At 39.3% G+C, this 17,901-nt stretch overlaps 1 long non-coding RNA gene across 1 annotated transcript; it reads right to left on the minus strand.

Moving 5' to 3' along the window:
- Positions 1-253: 253 nt before the first annotated feature.
- LOC123478508 (uncharacterized) lies at positions 254-7,608 on the minus strand. The gene is made up of 3 exons (XR_006653720.3): positions 7,494-7,608; positions 3,166-3,218; positions 254-1,029 (listed from the first exon to the last, which is right to left on the minus strand). It is a non-coding gene; the product is annotated as an uncharacterized lncRNA (long non-coding RNA).
- Between the last annotated feature and the right edge of the window lie 10,293 nt (positions 7,609-17,901).

Genomic DNA, 17,901 nt, shown 5'->3' on the forward strand with positions numbered 1-17,901 from the left:
CAGAGTAAGTGAGGGAGGGGCAAATGGTATGAGTTAGATGAACGTGAGAATGAAGAGCGATGGTTATGTTATAATTGTGTGGATATGGATGCCACCTGACTTAGGTATTCTGAGCACGGAAGAATGGGGCACAAGCCTGAGCCTGTATCTTACAACTGCTGGACTCTGGCAGAAAGCCCACTTGCTCTCCACTCCTTTCAGCCCCCATCCCCTGCCTCCTCCCACAAGAGCTGGGTAGGATTGATGACCGTGAACTTTGCTCTGTTGTTTTGTCTTTGACAAGCAAGCCCTTGGCCATGGTAGTTCAGAGAAGACAGCCTCTGAAACACTGCTCTCTGACCTTTATGGGAAACCCAAAACCTCGTTATAATTAACAGTCTTAGGACCAAACAACCCACTGTTTCTTTGGGACTCAGAATTGTGCTCAAGAACATTTATTTGCCTTCCCCAGACTGTTGCACGTCCCAGCTGTCTACAGGATGTGTCTGGGCAAGTGAAAGGGTTGCCAAGGGCAGCAGGAGCCTGGTTTCAAAGCCCTGAAGATATAATGATTGTCAATCAGATGCCTTGCTAGTGTTCCTGAGGAAGGAATCACTGCCCAGCGTGTATAGAAGCCAATAATATGACACTGGCTCTTGAGAGAGAGAGAGAGAAAAGAAAAGGTTTTATTGTGGAGCCCCACCAGGAAGGAGACAGGAGGGAAGACAAATCTGTGTCCCTGGCCCAGGGTTGGGGCAAGTTTTAAAGTGTTAAGGGGATAGGCTAATATGCAGAAGCACTCACTGGCAGGACAGGTTTTGACTGGAGGCCTTTGGAACTTGGACGTTCATGGTAAGACATGGTAAGTGGCTTCAGCACCTGATCTTTCTGGGAAATGGACCCTTTACTTCTCAGAGGGTTCCAGTTCTGGTCATTTCCCTGTCCTTTGGTTATGTGATGAGAGGTGGGGTGAGTCTTCAGTTCCGGGTTCAGCTGGAGATCAAAGTTCTTTCCTTTGGCTGCATGACTTGCAGTTTTGGTCTGTTGTCTCTGAAAAGAAACAGTATCTTGTGAAAACAGGATAGGACTAGTTCTAGCAGGTTCTGTGGTTGTATTAGGGATTTTTCCCTATCCACAGGCATATGATACCTCTTACTAGCTGTAGGGAAACTCCAAGTGCAGTCACACATTTATGTTGTTCTCATATTTTCTAAATTATTGCTCCTCCTTTTACTGTGATTGAAATCTTAAAGTGTCCATGTGACTCACAGGCATTTGATTCTAAATAAGCGCTTTGTTCATATTTATTAATTTAACAAAGAATCTCTTGAGTGTTAAGCACTGTGCTGGGGTAAGGAGACAATGACGCACCCCCACCCCCACCCCTGTGGAACTCAGGGAGTGGAGGAGGGCAGGACCTGTGCCACCAAGACCCAACATGGTAAATGCTTTTGCAAGAATGGGAGCGAAATACCCAAATGACACAGAGGAAGAGACAGGCTTGGTGAATTCCGACCCCTAAATTCTCAAAGAAAACTGTGATCTCCCCTTCTTTTATGCTCATGATTAAAACAGGGACTGAGGACCATGAATTTGGAGAAGAGTATGAACAATTTAACTTAATACTCTAATGACACTGATATTAATACACTAGCCTCCTGTCCACTGCTCTAACTCTTGTGGTTTGCTACAGATAAAAATATGTTCCCCTTCCTTGCTGCTGCATGCTCAAGGCCAGATAGTCCAGATGTCAGTGAAGAGAGGACTAGGGAATTTGTTGGCCACAGGCATCTTTTCCTTCACAAATAAGATAGTTCAAACTCACCTAGCTCAATACCTAGCTTTTTGTCCAAGTGTTTGTTTTTATTTGCAAATTGTCAGCTTTCCATTCTGCTGCCCAAGGATATATGTTTAAACTTAGAGATAATTTATAAATAGGCAAAATAAGTTAAAACAGATTTATAAAGTTTTTCATTACAGTAAATTCTTGTGTGACATATTCAGATCCTTAACACAAGACTATTATTTTCCATTTCATTCTAAAGATTTTTCCTAGTAAGAATAGTTTGGTAATAGGTCTATTGGTAATAAGCATAAGGCCTATGAAAGTTTTATCATGTGTTTTTTACTTAATAAAACAAACTTCTTTTATACTCTTTCAGTTTTATGACCCAGGTGGTACTATAGCCAGGGTTCTGCCCGTGTTTCATGCCCACATTCCTCAGGGGTGAGTTCTCTCCTGAGCCGCTGTGGTGCTGAGGAGTGGGAGGCTGTATCAAGTCTTTATATGTAGTAATTTTCTGCTGTTGGGAGGTTGTAATTACTTTCTCAATTCGGATAGCGATGGGTCCTGTCCCCTGTCCCCACCCCAACATGGCACCCTTGAAACAATGGTGCCACATTTGTTCACTTGCTCAGCTGCAATGTGCATTATTCTTAATAGGCAGCTGGTGATAATCTAACTCAAATAATGCTTATTTAGCATCATCTGAAATCACAGACACACTATCTCACCAACACGATTGCTGGATACAGCTGGTCATTACTTTCCTGAAGATGCCTTACAGCCAAATGCAAATGAGGGATACAGCCAGAGGTTTCAAATTCCATTAGTCCTAAAAATCGAAATTCTCTTATGGGAAATGTGACCTTGGAGGGTTTTTTAAAAAGACAATTACTTGCTTCTCCAAACTAATATCCAATATACATGTTATTGATTTTTGCCTACTTCTTGTTTTGTTTTTGTTTTTATACTGCCTCCTGTTTGTGTTCAGTTACATTTATACACTATTACTTGAAGTTTTAAAATTCTGACTTTCATTTTCCACAAAAGCTAGCAAGCTCTGAGATTGCAGATGCCTGGCTTGTTGTGCACATCCCTGTGCCATCTGATTAACATGTCTTTGGCAGAACCTGCCAGTGTTGTAATTGGCATTGCTTGTCGTTCAAGTTTCAGTGGTTTGCACAGAACGTCCTGTGGCTAATGTTACCAGGTCCCCCTTCATTTCCATTTCAAAGCATTTTCGGGGAACAAAAGATGTCTTCTAGGCAAACCAAACAAGGAGGTGGAGTCCAGATAAGAATCTTTCTATCCACCTGGTCTGTGGCAGATGTCTTAGAGACACAAATCCTCCTCGCCCCAACCCTCCCCCCCCAACAGTTCTATCAAGGAGACAATCACATTACCAAGGTGGATACTTTTCCTAAATTGCTCCGCCATTCAATAGAATCCAGTAGATCTGAAATTCAGAGGGATTATTTAGGTTAGCCTTTATTTTGTTTTCTTGAGAATTGTTAGCAATGTTGGCAAACGTTGGACCATTGTTACATCAAATAAAAACAAAAGATAGCAAATCACCAACTCATTCATTCATTCATTTGTTCATGGAGTATACCTTGTGTGACTATTCTGTTCCAGGCATGGTTCTAGGTTCGGGGGATAAGGCAGAGAACAATAAAGTCTTGGCCTTCACAGATATGGTACGAGGAGGAGGAAAAAGTAGAAATGCAGGCATACCTTATTTTATTGTGTTTCACTTTGTTGCATTTCCCAGATACTGCTTTAAAAAAAAAAACAAACTGAAGGCTTGTGGCAATCCCGTGAAGTAACCACACAGAAACTTCATTTCTTTAATATGACCCATTCTTCTTTTCGTCTGTCCACCCCCTTCCTTAGTCATTAAGTCCTTAGGACATTACATTCTGGTCAGCATCAAAGTGTCTTAAGAACAAAGCCTAAGGTTTGTTGACCACATAAACAAAGTTTGGGTCCAACTAAAGATAAGATTTTGACCTCAGTTGTGTTTCAATCCCAGAACCACAAAAGCAGAACAATATGGACCACACTCTCATGAAATCAGACAGAACAAAGCCATGGTTGACATCAGGACCTAATACAACGATCAGCTACTCTCTACCCTGACCCCAACCAATCAGTAGAGAGCATAACCCAATTCCTTCAGCCACCATGATTAATGAAATTTCCCCTATATAATCTACCCTGACGAAGCCATAGGGAATCCTATGGGTCCCCAGGTCTTTGGGCACTACTTTACCTGTGACTCTGGACAAGGTACCACTTCCTCTAATAAACCTTTGCTTTCTTGGCTTCAGACTCCTGTTTGCATTTGTTTGGGCTTTGATGCATGTAGGCAAAGTTAACAAGGTCAAGGAAGTGTATTGGCACCATTTTTCAAAGGGCATCTGCTCAGTTACTATCTCTGTGTCACATTTTGTCACATATTCATATAATATTTCAAACTTTTTCATTATTATTATGTTTGTTGTGGGGATATGAGGTCAGTGATTTTTGATGTTGCTACTGGAATTGTTTTGGGGCTCCAGGAACCACACCTAGAAAAGATTTAGTTGGTAAAAGTGATCTGTTCTGAGTCCTCCACCAACTGACCATTTCCTGTCTCTCTCCCTCTCCTCAGACCTCCCTATTCCTTGAGACACAATGCTATTAAAATTAGGCCACTTAATAACCCTACAATGGCCTCTGAGTGTTCAGTGAAAGAAAAAGTCACAGGTTTCTCACTTTAAATCCAAAGTTAGAAATGATTAAGCTTAGTGAGAAAGGCATGCTGAAAGCCCAGATAGGCTGAAAGCTAGGCATCTTGCACCAAATAGTTAGCCAAGTTGTGAATGAAAAGGAAAAGTTCTTGAAAGAAATTAAAAGTGCTATTCCAATAAGCACATGAATGATAAAAATAAAACAAAACAACAAACAGCCTATTGATATGAAGACAGTTTTGATCATCTGGAAAGATCAAACCAGCCACAATACTCCCTTAAACCAAAGCGTAATCCAGAGCAGGGTCCTTCAGTCCTAAAAGACTGAAAGAGGCAAGGAAGCTGCAGAAGAGAAGGTTGAAGTTGGCAGAGGATGGTTCATGAGATTTGAGGAGAGAAGCTGTCTTCATAATATCAAAGTGCAAGGTAAAACAGCACATGCTGATATAGAAGGACTGGCTAAGAAAATTAATGAAGGCAGAGAAATACAGATGTTACTTAATGATGAGGCCTTATAGAAAATCAACTCAGTGGTAAGAAACTTCCAGTGCCACATGCCAAAGGGAATGCACACACAAAAAATGCATTTGTTATACCTAAAGAAAAGTTTTAACTCAGTGTAGAACAGAGGGCTTTGCTGTTCACCCAGAGTCTCTTTCTCAGTGGGGAAAGGCATGCTAGAGGTGGGGAAAAGGACTGGTACTTCTCCTAGAAGGTCTGTGAGGCCTACTGAGAACCCCCATTCAGGTAGAGAGGGGAGCTGTGGCTGCTGGAAGACCCAAGATGACTTCCCACTGGGCATGCCCAGTGAGGAGAGTCCTTGGAAGAAGTGTCACAGATGCCCCTCTCAGGAGGGTGAAGAGTGTATCCACCTCTCTGCACCCAGGGTGTGGGCAGCCTATTCACCTGAAATTACAATAACAGAACCTCACCTAGCAACATATGCAATCAAAAATGTTATTGGATGGGTTTTTATTTGTAATATTCATTGCAGAATGTCAAATTATGGAGGAGTGTTTTTTTTAAAGCAAGGTCCTCCACTAAAAAGAGCTAAAAGAAATTTGAAACACTAGTTGATGAAATATGTGCTGAAGGGTTTAGGCATAACATGTATCAATACCAATAATTTACTTTGTAATTCAGACAAATTAGGCTATAGATCAATAGATGGCTTGAGGGATAGATAGATAGACAGACAGACAGAGAGCCACATGATGAGGCAAATACAGTAAAAAATTAAAAATTAGAATTTAGAATTTAGTTGGTGGTTGTATGAATGTTTCCTATGTAATTCTTTCAACTTGTCTTTATGTTTGAATGTTTTCTGAAGAAATATTGAATACTAAAAAGACACTTTATATTATAGTTAGGATAAATCAAATATTTATTCCCAATGGAGTAAGTATCTTATGGTTTCAAGTCTGGGAAAGTTGCAAAGAACAATAGTTTCTATTAGAAAATGGGTGTAAATTAGTCTCTGGACCAGCAGCTTAAGCTATGCTCAGCACCAAGGACAGTGACTGACTCCAAAGATAAATTTATCTTCAGCCTTTAGTGCAGCACTAGAAACCTGCTATCTTTACAGAAGAAAACACCCAATCTTTAGGTTGCATTTTGTTTTCAATTATAGTAGAAATATTCTAAGGGTTATCTGTCCAACTTGGCCATTGTTATGCACCTGATAGGAACTGTGATTGGATATTATATAGATCCAAAGAACAATAAGACTTGACCCTAAGGAAGCTTACAATAAAAAAGAAGAAAGAATACATATTAATCAAATGCTCAGGTGCTCAAGGCCCTGTGAGAGACTGGAGGTCTGGACTTACTGTAAAGTACCACCTGTTTGCACTTCACAAAGTCTGAATATCCCTCCACGTGTTAAATGCGTATGGGAAGGTCCTCACATTGATGTGTTTCTGAATGAGTTTTATTACATAATGACAATAATAAAGATATATTATATATAAGTAATAATATATAACTAATATGATTTATACTTGTACTACATATGTAATAGTGACTTGTGTTATATACTAGTATTGCATCTGATAAAATATGTAGTATTAATATTCAATAATATATTATAATCTAACAACTATATTATATGTTACTATAGCTATCTTATATGGCTTATAACAATAATTCTCAACCAGTGTTCCACAAGAATTTTTAAAACATGTAATACCTGACTATTTAGTCAGGGGCTCTGACCTCCCTTAGATTGTCAAATTAAAAAATGACAGTATCCAATAGAACAATAGCTATCTGGTGTGAATGAATCAAAATTATGCCTATTTTTTGTCACATTAGCAAAAAATGCATTTTTTATGTGCCACAGAATTTCAGTAATCACTTTATGTGTGCCATGAGATGAAAAAGTTTGAAAATCACTGGTTTATAATATTGATATAAATAGATAATAATATTTAACATATATTATTATATTATTGTTCTATATGTATAATAAATTTAAAAAACTATATTTTGGGAAGGTAATCTTGCCAAATAATTGAGTGTAAATATTTTAAATACTATTCATTTAAAGTTCTATATGTTTTATATCATTTTGGTTTTTTGTTGTATGAATGCTAAAAAATTTCCTTGAAAGCTTCTCATGTAATTATTTAAAAATCATGAGAGTTGATTTGGATTAAAAAAACCTTAAAGTTCAGGCCAGGATTTAGAGTTATTATTAACAACTTAGAGAATTACAATGTTACAAAATTTTTGTTATTGGAATCAATTTTTTTGTCATCATAAGATTAATATTCTGCTGTTATTGGGAAATATATTTCCTTTTAATTTAAATGAATTGTTATTTTATATATACTCATATATATATATATATATGTATATATACATATATACACACCATCAATTGAACTTTTCCCTTCAGATTATCTCTGAGGGAGCTCCCACCTCCTGAACTTACAGAAAGGAGCAACAAGTTTATTCTATTAGAAAAAAGGACAAGAACAACAAAGTAAATGAATTACCTTCTTTAGTTTGCTAGAAGGTCACTGTGTCCCACTTTGAAGTTTAATTCGTCTGGATGCCAAGCAAAATCTGGCTGAAACTCTTCATCAACAAGATCCAAGCCAGTGAGGTAGGCCAAACAGGATGGTTAAAATTAAATCTGAGCTGGAGAACATTTAGTGGCTGCCAGGGGACAGGAACAGAGGTGGGGTGGGGTAAGGTGGGTATCATGAGACAGTGCCTTCTCAGTGACAGCCAGTTCTGCAACTTGATTGAGGTGGGGTCACACATGGGATCAGATGACACAGAACTGCACGTACAACACACACACACACACACACACACACACAATGAGTGCCTGTAAAACCTGGTGGAAACTGAGTGTGGTCTGTAGTCTAGCTAACAGGATTTACTTCTACCAAGGTCAGTCTCCTGGTTTTGATACCGTGTTACATCCATATAGGATGTCACCTTTGGAAGACACAGAATAATGAGTTCATGAGACTCTATGTACTGTTTTTAAAACTGCCTGTGAGTCTATAATTATTTTAAGTTTAAAAGTTAACATTCAAAGAAGGTAATGGTATTTAATCTTAAGAAATATTACTTTTAATGAAAGAATGCCAGCCTTCCACCCAATTTTTAAAAATCTGACCATGGAAATTTCTGTGTGGTGAACATAATTAAGTCCAGGTGAAGTGTTTTTAAACAATAGCTCACGCTCATTCATTTTCTTTAGTTCTTTAGACCTTATTTATTAGTATGTTTTATTGCTCAGGTTACCAGTAACTAAAAAGTTATTTATTTATGACCCAATAACTAAATATTCTGTTTTAAGAGAGTTGACAATTTCAGAAGCTCATGTAGAAACTTCATGGATTATGGGTGTTTAAAATTACATTCTAAGAAGTAAGAGAGAGATTTTATCGTGGCAGTATAAAATATTCTAAGTATGCCATGATAGAATTTCAACATTCAATTCTCTTTTAGAGCAAACAGAACATCTCAGGTTAAAATTCCTTCTTCATCATTCACGGTGACCTTGGACAACCTTCACCTGCTAGGTGGCATATGCCCTGGGGGTAAGGACACTCAAGCTGTTTTCTTCTTTTGGTGTCGGGTCCGTGGCATAGGATCAGGCATGTGAAGCAGGCTTTACGTGGCATGTTTGCTGACTTGCCCGTACAAACCCTCGTGGCACCAGCGGGCCTAGCAAAGCCAAGCCTCCTGCCACCTCAGAGCCCATCCTAGCCCGTATGGAAGCTCTAGAAAAGAGACTTCTCTTCTCCCTCAGAGAGGTAACAGTGTTAGAAATGACCCATTCCCAAATTACAACAGGCACGAAAGGTGACTTCTGCCAAGAATGAGTTTTATAAATAGAATAGCAAAGGTGGCCTGGCTCTCTAGGCAGAGAGAACAAGGACTTCGAGTCACTTGGGCCTGACTTTTATTTCCATGTCTAATCCTATATTTTCCATCTAAATCTTATTTCTGAAGCTGATTTCCTGCTGGCAAGTGAATACCATCTTACGTGCATTTAAACATGTGAACTTCAAATAATTTCCTCTAATCTCTTGGCGATGGCCAAGAAGGGAGATGATCTTCTTTTCTCCCCATGTGAGCCCTCTGAGGTCAAGGCAAACCCATCTAACGTAATAATAACAGAGACATAACTCTATGAGAGGAAATTGCCTGTCAATGGGAGGAGAGGAAAAAAGGAGGGCTTTTTCTGTGGGGATTCCCATCCAGCTGTTCAGTTAGACCAGGATTCTCGATCTCATCTCTGTGATCGGTCACTTTCCTTAGCAAATCTGACAGGCTGATGACTCCTTGGAACAAGGGTGTCTATCAGGGACAAAGGCTCTCCCACTCCTCTGGGTGTTGGACCTGAGCAGCAATGGGCCTGTCCTGGGCTGGACCCCAAAAGCAGCAGTTAAAAGCTCCCCAAATTGCCACAGAGATATCAATGTTTCTTTTCCAGGTAGCAGCAAGATGCTCCTGTGAAGAAGTGCAGACTAGAACAGCAGCAGAATTTGTGTTTTGTTCCTAAAGCTTCTTATATTAAATATATAAGGGAATATATTCCAGACGAGCAGCTAACCCACCTGCCTCCCACCCTTGGGAGTTCAGAGTGAAGTAGAGAAACGAGGCAGTGGACAGTGCTGCGCTACAGGTCGGAACACTTTCCTCTCTGGCAACAGAACTTTCAAGAACTCCAATTCCAACCACGCACACTATTCCAGAGAGGTCAGGAGTAGTTTCAGAAGTGCGTCAAAATCAGAGCAATGGGCCACTATGACCTGTCCTGTGCTTGTCACCTTGTCTTCATGATCTTGGTCCATTCGTGAGTCTGACAAGACATGGCAAGGTCAGGGTGGATCTGAAGGTGTCACTGTGGGGTGGGTACAGCCACTGAGATGCCTGTGGCTGGGGAGGCCCTAGGGTGATTGCCTTAATGGGAGGATCTAGCTGGGGTAGAAGTGCAGGGCTGAGCAGGACCCCAGGGGAGAGCACAGGCTGGGAGAACTGAAAGTCTCTCAAGTCAGAGGTGGGCACAGAGGCAAAGCCCAGGTGTTAGAGAAGAATCTGAATGCCAAACAGGAAGCTGAGGCTTGGGACCAGTTCTTCAGACTTGACTGACAGTTCAGAGATGCATTCGATTCATCTGATAAGGAAGTTTGGCTTCATGGTAAAAATGTAGAGCTGGACAAAGCCCGATCAGGTCTGTCATATCCTGTGCTTACATTCTAGTGTGTGTGACAAGTACCTGCCCAAGCTAGCAGTTGTACATGCTGATGGGGTGATGGGGAGAATAACACGTAGGTGGGGCAGACTGTCACAATAGGAATTCCTTCAACCAGGGTGCCAAGGGGGGCTCTCTGAGAAGGCGCCAAGCAGTGGCCTGCGGAGGAACTGGGGCAGAACATGGAGGGAGAAGGAAGGACCAGGGCAAAGCTGGGAGGTAGGAAAGGCTGTGGCAGTTCTGAGGAGCAGTGAGGACTCTTGTGTGCTTGGATGTCAAAGGTCAGCTAAGACACAGATGACCTCAGAACCGCTAATTCATGCGGGGCTCCTGCTATTCAACAACTCCATTGGGGCTGATGAGGAACGGGTGGGGCTTGTGCACCAAGAGCCTTGATGGCTGGGAAAGAAAAGACAGACCCCTCCTCACCTACCTTGCTAATCTACTTCATGCCCACAGGTTAGGTCACACCACCTCTTCAGAGCTTCAATAAAGACAACTGGGAGGGGCAGGGGAGAGTGGAGCAGAGGCAGGGGAGTGACATTTAAATTCTATTTCTTCTCAGTTATGTTTTTAAAAACATGTATAAAATAAACCTTTACATATAAACATTTGCATTTCCTTTACAACTCTCCAATGAGCATTTATTATATTTATACTAAAAATAAATATGAAAATAGAGTTATTTACTTAAATCAGCTAAGGCAACAACTATATATGTGTGTATGTGTGTGTGTGTGTACATATATATTTTTAAATTAATTTTTTATTCTTATTTTTTATTGTTGATGCTATCGTAGTTGTCTTCCATTTCCCCACTTTTTCTCTCTCCACCAGGTCCCCACCCCCACCCACCACCCCAGCCTTCACTCCATTGTTGTCTGTGTCCATGAGCTCTGCATATATGCATATATATTCTTTGGCTAAGAGGCAGATCCATTTTTAATTTTCTGAGGAAATTCCACTTGTTTTCCACAGTGGCTGCACCAATCTGCATTCCCACCAACAGTGTATGAGAGAGCCTTTTCTCCACATCCTCCCTCGCATTTGTTGTTTGTAGATTTATTGATGAGAGCCATTCTGGCAGGTGTGAAGTGATAACTCATTGTAGTTTTAATTTGCATTTCTCTGATGATTAGTGACTTTGAGCATTTTTTCATATGTCTATTGGCCATCTGTATGCCCTCTTTGGAGAAGTGTCTATTCAGGTCCTTTGTGCATTTTTAAATTGGACTGCTTGTCTTTCTGGTGTTAAGTTGTATAAGTTTATAATGTATTTTGGAAATTAACCCCTTATCAGATGTATTATTGGCAATATGTTCCCTCATTCAGTGGGTTTCCTTTTCATTTTGTTGATGGTTTCTTTTGCTGTGCAGAAGTTTTTAGTTTGATGCAGTCCTATTTGTTTATTTATTTATTTTTTTAGGAAACTACATTATTAACCATTGTGTCAAAAAGGGATCATTTGATTAAAAAAAAAAAACAGTGCATAAAGATGCCCAAGGTAAAGTGAAAGTCTTTTTCTAAAATTTTTTAGAATAAAGATACTGGAGGTTTGTTGTAAACATAAACTTGCAACTTAGGGTAGGAAATTGAAATTGCATTGCAGAATCTCTCCTTTTGTCCTTAAAGAGCAAAAATGAAATAGAAACCAGAAACCCAACCCCAAAGTACCTATACCATTAAATACAGAAAGGAATATAACTATTTCAAAAACACCCTAAGCTTGAAACCAAAGAAAGAAGGTGGTTTTGAGTAAAGTACAGCAGAGTTTGCTCCTGATTCTGCCCCATTTTAATCATGGTGGTTTAGTGAACCATGAGATTTTTTTATCTCTCTCCCCCAAATATGTGAAGACTCAAAAGAAGAGGCATTCTTATCTTTCTTAACCAAAGAATATTGGAAGGAGCTGCTGAGGACAAATTGGTGGGAAGGGGTAAGGGAGAGGAAAGTAAGGATTCCATGCTTTACAGTTTGGGGTCCAGGTCTGAGGCTTGGGGCATCTCCTCAGCCCAAACTGGGTACCAGCGCTTAACACATAGAGCAGCATGAGAGAGAAGGACACCACCACCTTGGCCAGATCATCTTTCTCCCTGTCACGCTTTTAGGCCACAGAAGACCAACCATAGCTGTGATACCGAGCCTCAGACGGAAGCTCAGATAGAAAAGCAATCTGTCCTCAATCTGAAAGAAAGTGGGTCAAATCTCCAAAATCCCATGAGAGCAAAGAAAATGTGTTGACAGAGCTGTTCAATCCAGAGCAGGAGAAGAGAGAATTCTGTAGGAAATCTACCCTCACATCTCATCTCAAAACATACAAGAAAAGAGGTACTGTAATGATAGGTAAATGATAGACTTAGAAGTCAAAAGCAAAACAAAGTTCCAGGAGACCTGGAGAATTTGTCACAACTGTGTCATGATGTGAGACAAGTTTACGAGACATGTATGCAGAGAAATAGTAGCTCAGAGAAAATATGAATGAATAAGAGAATGAGATGAAAAGGGAGATGGAATGCCCAAGGAAACACATTTGAAGAACAAAATACTTTTACTGAATTAAATTTTAAAAAAACCCCACAAACATGAGGAAGGAAATGAAACCCACACTAAAGTCAAATCATGTACCAAGAAAATTTGTGATGATAAGTGATGCTCAAAGTGCAGATAATTAAACATTTTATGTAATCAGAGAAACTCCTGTAAAACAGGCTAAAATGATCTAATATAATCACAGAGACTTCAAAGCTACTGAAAAACCTCTGGATTGATAAAAGAACCGAATCTACAGTTTGGACAATTACACTGGGTGCACAGAATTTGATATGTGACTCTCAATGCCGAGACAATTCTGAAGAGAATTTCAAGGACCAAGGGCAGGAAAACAAGTTACCTGGAAGGGAGAGGTCGAGGTGGACCCTACTGTTGCAGTGAAAGTTTCAAAATCTGCAAAGTGCACTAGAAACAAAATCATGTAAGATATTAGTGTCTGCTGAATCATCATTAAAGAGTAAAAACATTTAAGCATGAAAGAGCTTAGGATATATAATTCCTACAAGTAACACACATCTTAAAGTAAAGTTTTCTTAAGCAAAAAACTTAAAACTTAAAAATGATGAAACCTATGTAATTAACAAATGGTCAAAGTAAACAATTCAGGTACAAAGAAGTCATGGGAAAAGTACAGAATTCATATAACTCAGCAACAATGAGGCCAGGGCCAGGGGTGGGGGGTGGTGTGTGTTTTCATTTCCATCATTGAAAGCACTTGTAATATGAAAATTTCTCACAGAACACAGTGTTGAAAGTACAGTTGACCACGTGGAGACTAGAACTTCATGTAAATTAACATCATTCTTTCTGTGTTACAAGACCGTTTTCCTACTCTGACCACAGAATTGTGCTCTCTTTTTGGGCCCGGCTTCTACGTCTGCTCCTCACAACTTACCTGACACGTAGCTCCAGCCTGTTGATCTTCTCTGGTCTCTGATGGTTCTCCCACTCCAAAACCTTTCATCTAAGGCTTCTGTGTGTCTTCCTTCACATTTTTAAGAGAGAGGAAATATGTTGGTGGTGCCACAGCTGTTGTGATACCAAGTGAAGCCACGCTTTCTAGGGACTTAAAAGGCGGGGGGGGGGGGGAGTATTTCTAAGAGAGTTGCAATATTCAAATCAAAGCTAGTTTAAAACATCCAGATTCTTAGGTTTGGGGCCTCATCCAATTCTTAGTTTTTCTAATTCCATGTTCAAGCTAACAACAACCTTGATGAACAGCAAATTTCACTGGATCCTTACACTTCAAAGAATGGCTTCTATGAAACTGTCTGCAACTTTATGAATGATAACTGCTGGTACCTTACACTGAAATCTAGTTATAACATTTCTCTGAATTAGAACTCATTTATTTTAATAGACTGTCTAATCACATTCTGATAGGCTATGCTTAAACAGAAGGCTAGGAGGTGGGTTTTCTCTGCAACACTTATGGAAACACCCTTGTAACTGAAAAGTAGTATGCGAACAGCTCATGAAATCCTGAATGTCTAACTTTTCCATAACTTTTGCAACCACATTTATAATGTGAATGAAAGGCATTCCCACACCACACTGTGTGTTGTTTATTCATTCACTTATTTACTCATTTATTCAAGAAACATTTATTGAGGTGTTAGGCAATGGGAATACAATTATTCATGAGGAACTGCCCTTGTCTGAGGAAGCGTAGAGTCTAATATGAAGACAGATCCGTTGACCACACCACGAAGTTGAAGACTTTACACAGGCTTATCTTTAGGTTATAATGCTGAGTCTCTCTCATTCAAATCCAGGTTCACATTTGCCCCCTGGGTGACCTCAAGAATGTTATGGCACTTCTCTGTGTCACAGATTTCTTATTTAAAAAATCAGGACAATAATATTACCTATCTTACAGTTGTTGAGAGGATTAAATAGGATGATACCTGCATAATACTTACTATAATGCCTGACACACAGACCATAGCAGAGCTCAAAAAATGTTTGAAGTAAAAAGAAAAACTATTATGTGAATCTCTGCCTACAGCATTTTAAAATTATTTCAGGACCAGGACAAATATTTGAGATTTTATAGTTCAATTCCTTTAACTGACAATAAAAGCAACTGCAGTTCAGAGAATTTAAATGATTTTCTCAAAATATGTTGATTCATTCACTTAGCAAATACTTAGTAATCTGCTTCTCTGTCTCAAGAATAGAATTAGTTACTAGAGATAGAGTGAGGGAGGGATGGGAAGGCTACAGTCCTTGTCTTTTTGGGTTACAGTCTTGGTTTAAGTCCACTTCCCAACAGCGCCTAAACTACCCTACTGCCACTGCAGCCTCACCACGAGGAGGTGATGGTCACTGTGGGTTTTATAAGCTCCTACAGGGAGTTCATAAACTTCATCTCATGGAATCTTTATATTTATTCTATGAGGTGGCATGGCTTGCTTGTTGTTTAGTTATTGATTACTGTGTAACAAATATCCTAGAACTCAGTGGCTTAAAATAGTACACACTTATTATCTCACAATTTCTGTGGATTAGGAATTTGAAAGTCACTTAGCCGGATGGTGCTGGCTCAGAGTCTCTCATGAAATTACAGTCAAAATGTGGCAGGGCTGGAATCATTTGAAGATTTTATTTAAGCTAGAAGAGCCATTTTGAAGGCAGTCTACTCACAGAGCTATTGATAGGAGGCCTTGGTTCCTCATCACTGGTCCTCTCCAGGGGGCTACTTGAGTGCCCTCCCAACATGGCACCTGGCTGTCCTCAGAGTGAGCCATTCAAGGGAGAGAGTAAACTGCTTATCGTGACCTAGTCTCAGAGGTCACACACCATCATATGCCACATCCTGCTTGTTAGAAGCAAGTCACTAAGTCCAGGCCACACTCCAGTGAGGGGCAATAGGCTTGACCTTTGGAAGGGGGAGTATTGAAGACTTTGTAAACAGATTTTAAGAACACCATGTATTAAATCCATATTCAGGTTAGAAAACAGAAGCTCAGGAATTTGCCCTATTTGCTGAGAATCACAACGCAGCATCAGACCTTCTTGTTTTTGTCCTACCTCCTCTGGCATCCTTACTATCCTCATTAGAAACACATCACCTTTCCCTCTATGCCAAACAATCCAGTGTTCATCCTCTCAATAGCATTTAGGGAAGATTCTCCCCCTACAGTTCCTTCTTCAACACCGCCGTGCCTTTAAAAAAGTTTTTACTCATATATATATATAAAAGAACCAAACAGTTTTAAATTGCCATTTAAAATTTTATTCAACTGTTTATTGTAGACATTTTTTTCTAGGAATAAAAGCTTCTCTCCTCTTCTCTGACCTTCCCTGGTTAGCTTTTAAGAAGATTATGATGTCAATAAATCATTCTTATTGTCAGAGATAGCTGAGTTTCTCTATAGAAGACTTTAAATACTCTTCCTGTTATATGCATTCAAAGTAAAGATTTGGTTTTTATACCAGAGAGAAAGCAGAATTAGAATGCAAAGGAAGAAGAATTAGGATGTCCAGATATAATCTGGACATTTTTTACTTCAGAGAGATCTTAACTGACATGAAAATAATGCACGAGAAAAATTCCAGATCTTAGGCCGGGGAAGCTCTCCATAGGTCCCATCTCTCCTCACATCGGCCCAGAGTGATGTTAACAACCTTTGACAGAAGGAGGATCTTGAGCAAGGTCATCAAAGGGTTTTTAGACATGTGCTTGATTCCTCCCATCTCCTTCTTTCTCCTGTGATTCCTCTACTTTTTCTCATGCCCTGTGTTTAATATGTCAATGGAGAGGAAGGTAATCTCTACCATTTCCTAGTTTAATATGACTTGATTTTAAAGTTTCAATCTATGGAAGTTTTTAGCTACCAATCTTATTTAAATCTATGTGTATTTTATAAATATCTGCAGTTTATCTAAGACTCTAATTCTCACCCTTTATTCTTTTGTTTTATTGTCTCTGCAAATATGTAAAATGAGAAAAGATCTCTGTCACTCTAAGGTCACTTCTCCCCCTCCCCCGCAGCAGCCTCTTGTCACTTATCTCCACATTCCTGAACTTCAGTGACATAGTAAATGTGAGAGAACTTGGGAGACAATATGAGATATTTCAAGGAGTATAAACTTAACTCAGAGACTTCTGTAGATATGGTTTAAGGTTTTCTTCATTTCTGGATTAGAATAATATTCAGTAACAGAAGAGAACAAAATACTCACATACACTATGATGTAAATAAGCCTCAAAGTACATTATATCAAATAAAAGAAGTCAGACATAATACCACACATTTTATAAGTACATGTATATAAAATGTCCAGAAAAGGCAAATCTATAGAGACAGAAAGTACAATGGGAGTTGTTTGGAGTTGGAGGTGGGAAGGAGAAGGCATGAGGGATCTTATTAGAGGAATGGAAATTTTCTAAAACTGGTTTATGGTACTAGCTGTACACCTTGTACATTTCCAGGAACTGAGTCTTTACTAAAAAGAAGAAATCTTGCTTCACAGGTCAATTTTAAAGCCGTGAAGAACAGATGTAAAATATAAAAGAAAAAAAACCTTAAGCTACAGAGTTATTTGTCAGTCTTATATTTTCCCAAAGTGGGTAAAACGATTCCTTTTGAATTGTGTTGCAAAGATGACTTTTGCTCAAAAATTGGAAAGTGCAACTGAAATTGAAAGAACATTGCCATCAACAACTTGCTTATATACAGTGTTGTCCAGAGTGAAAATAGAACATTCTCACTCACATGTTAGATGGTCTGGGTAAAGAAAACCTAAGAGGTATGCACATATAAACAAGAGCCCAACTTCCATTTTGCTGGCTTTGATCTAATTTGAAATGTTCTCAGTGGTGGAGTGATCCATTCTCCTGAGAGCCGTTCTATTACTCAAATATTTCCTATTATCAGGAAACATGTCCTGACATTCAGTCTAAATTTTTATCTTTTTTATGACATTATATAATTTAGATAATTATATTATCCTGTTAGAAGATCAAAAATGATATTCATCTTGTTACCCATTTTCTTGTTGTTGTGCCACGATTATAATGAGAAGTGAAGTTGCCATCACTGATTCATCTCCTCCTTCTGTCTCACATGTATAGTGAGCCGGATCAATAGAACCTAGACTACAGTGCGGTTATGTGCCAATGTGCAGCT

The sequence above is a fragment of the Desmodus rotundus genome, chromosome 1 (genome assembly GCF_022682495.2).
Source record: "Desmodus rotundus isolate HL8 chromosome 1, HLdesRot8A.1, whole genome shotgun sequence".
NCBI classification, from domain to species: Eukaryota; Metazoa; Chordata; class Mammalia; order Chiroptera; family Phyllostomidae; genus Desmodus; species Desmodus rotundus.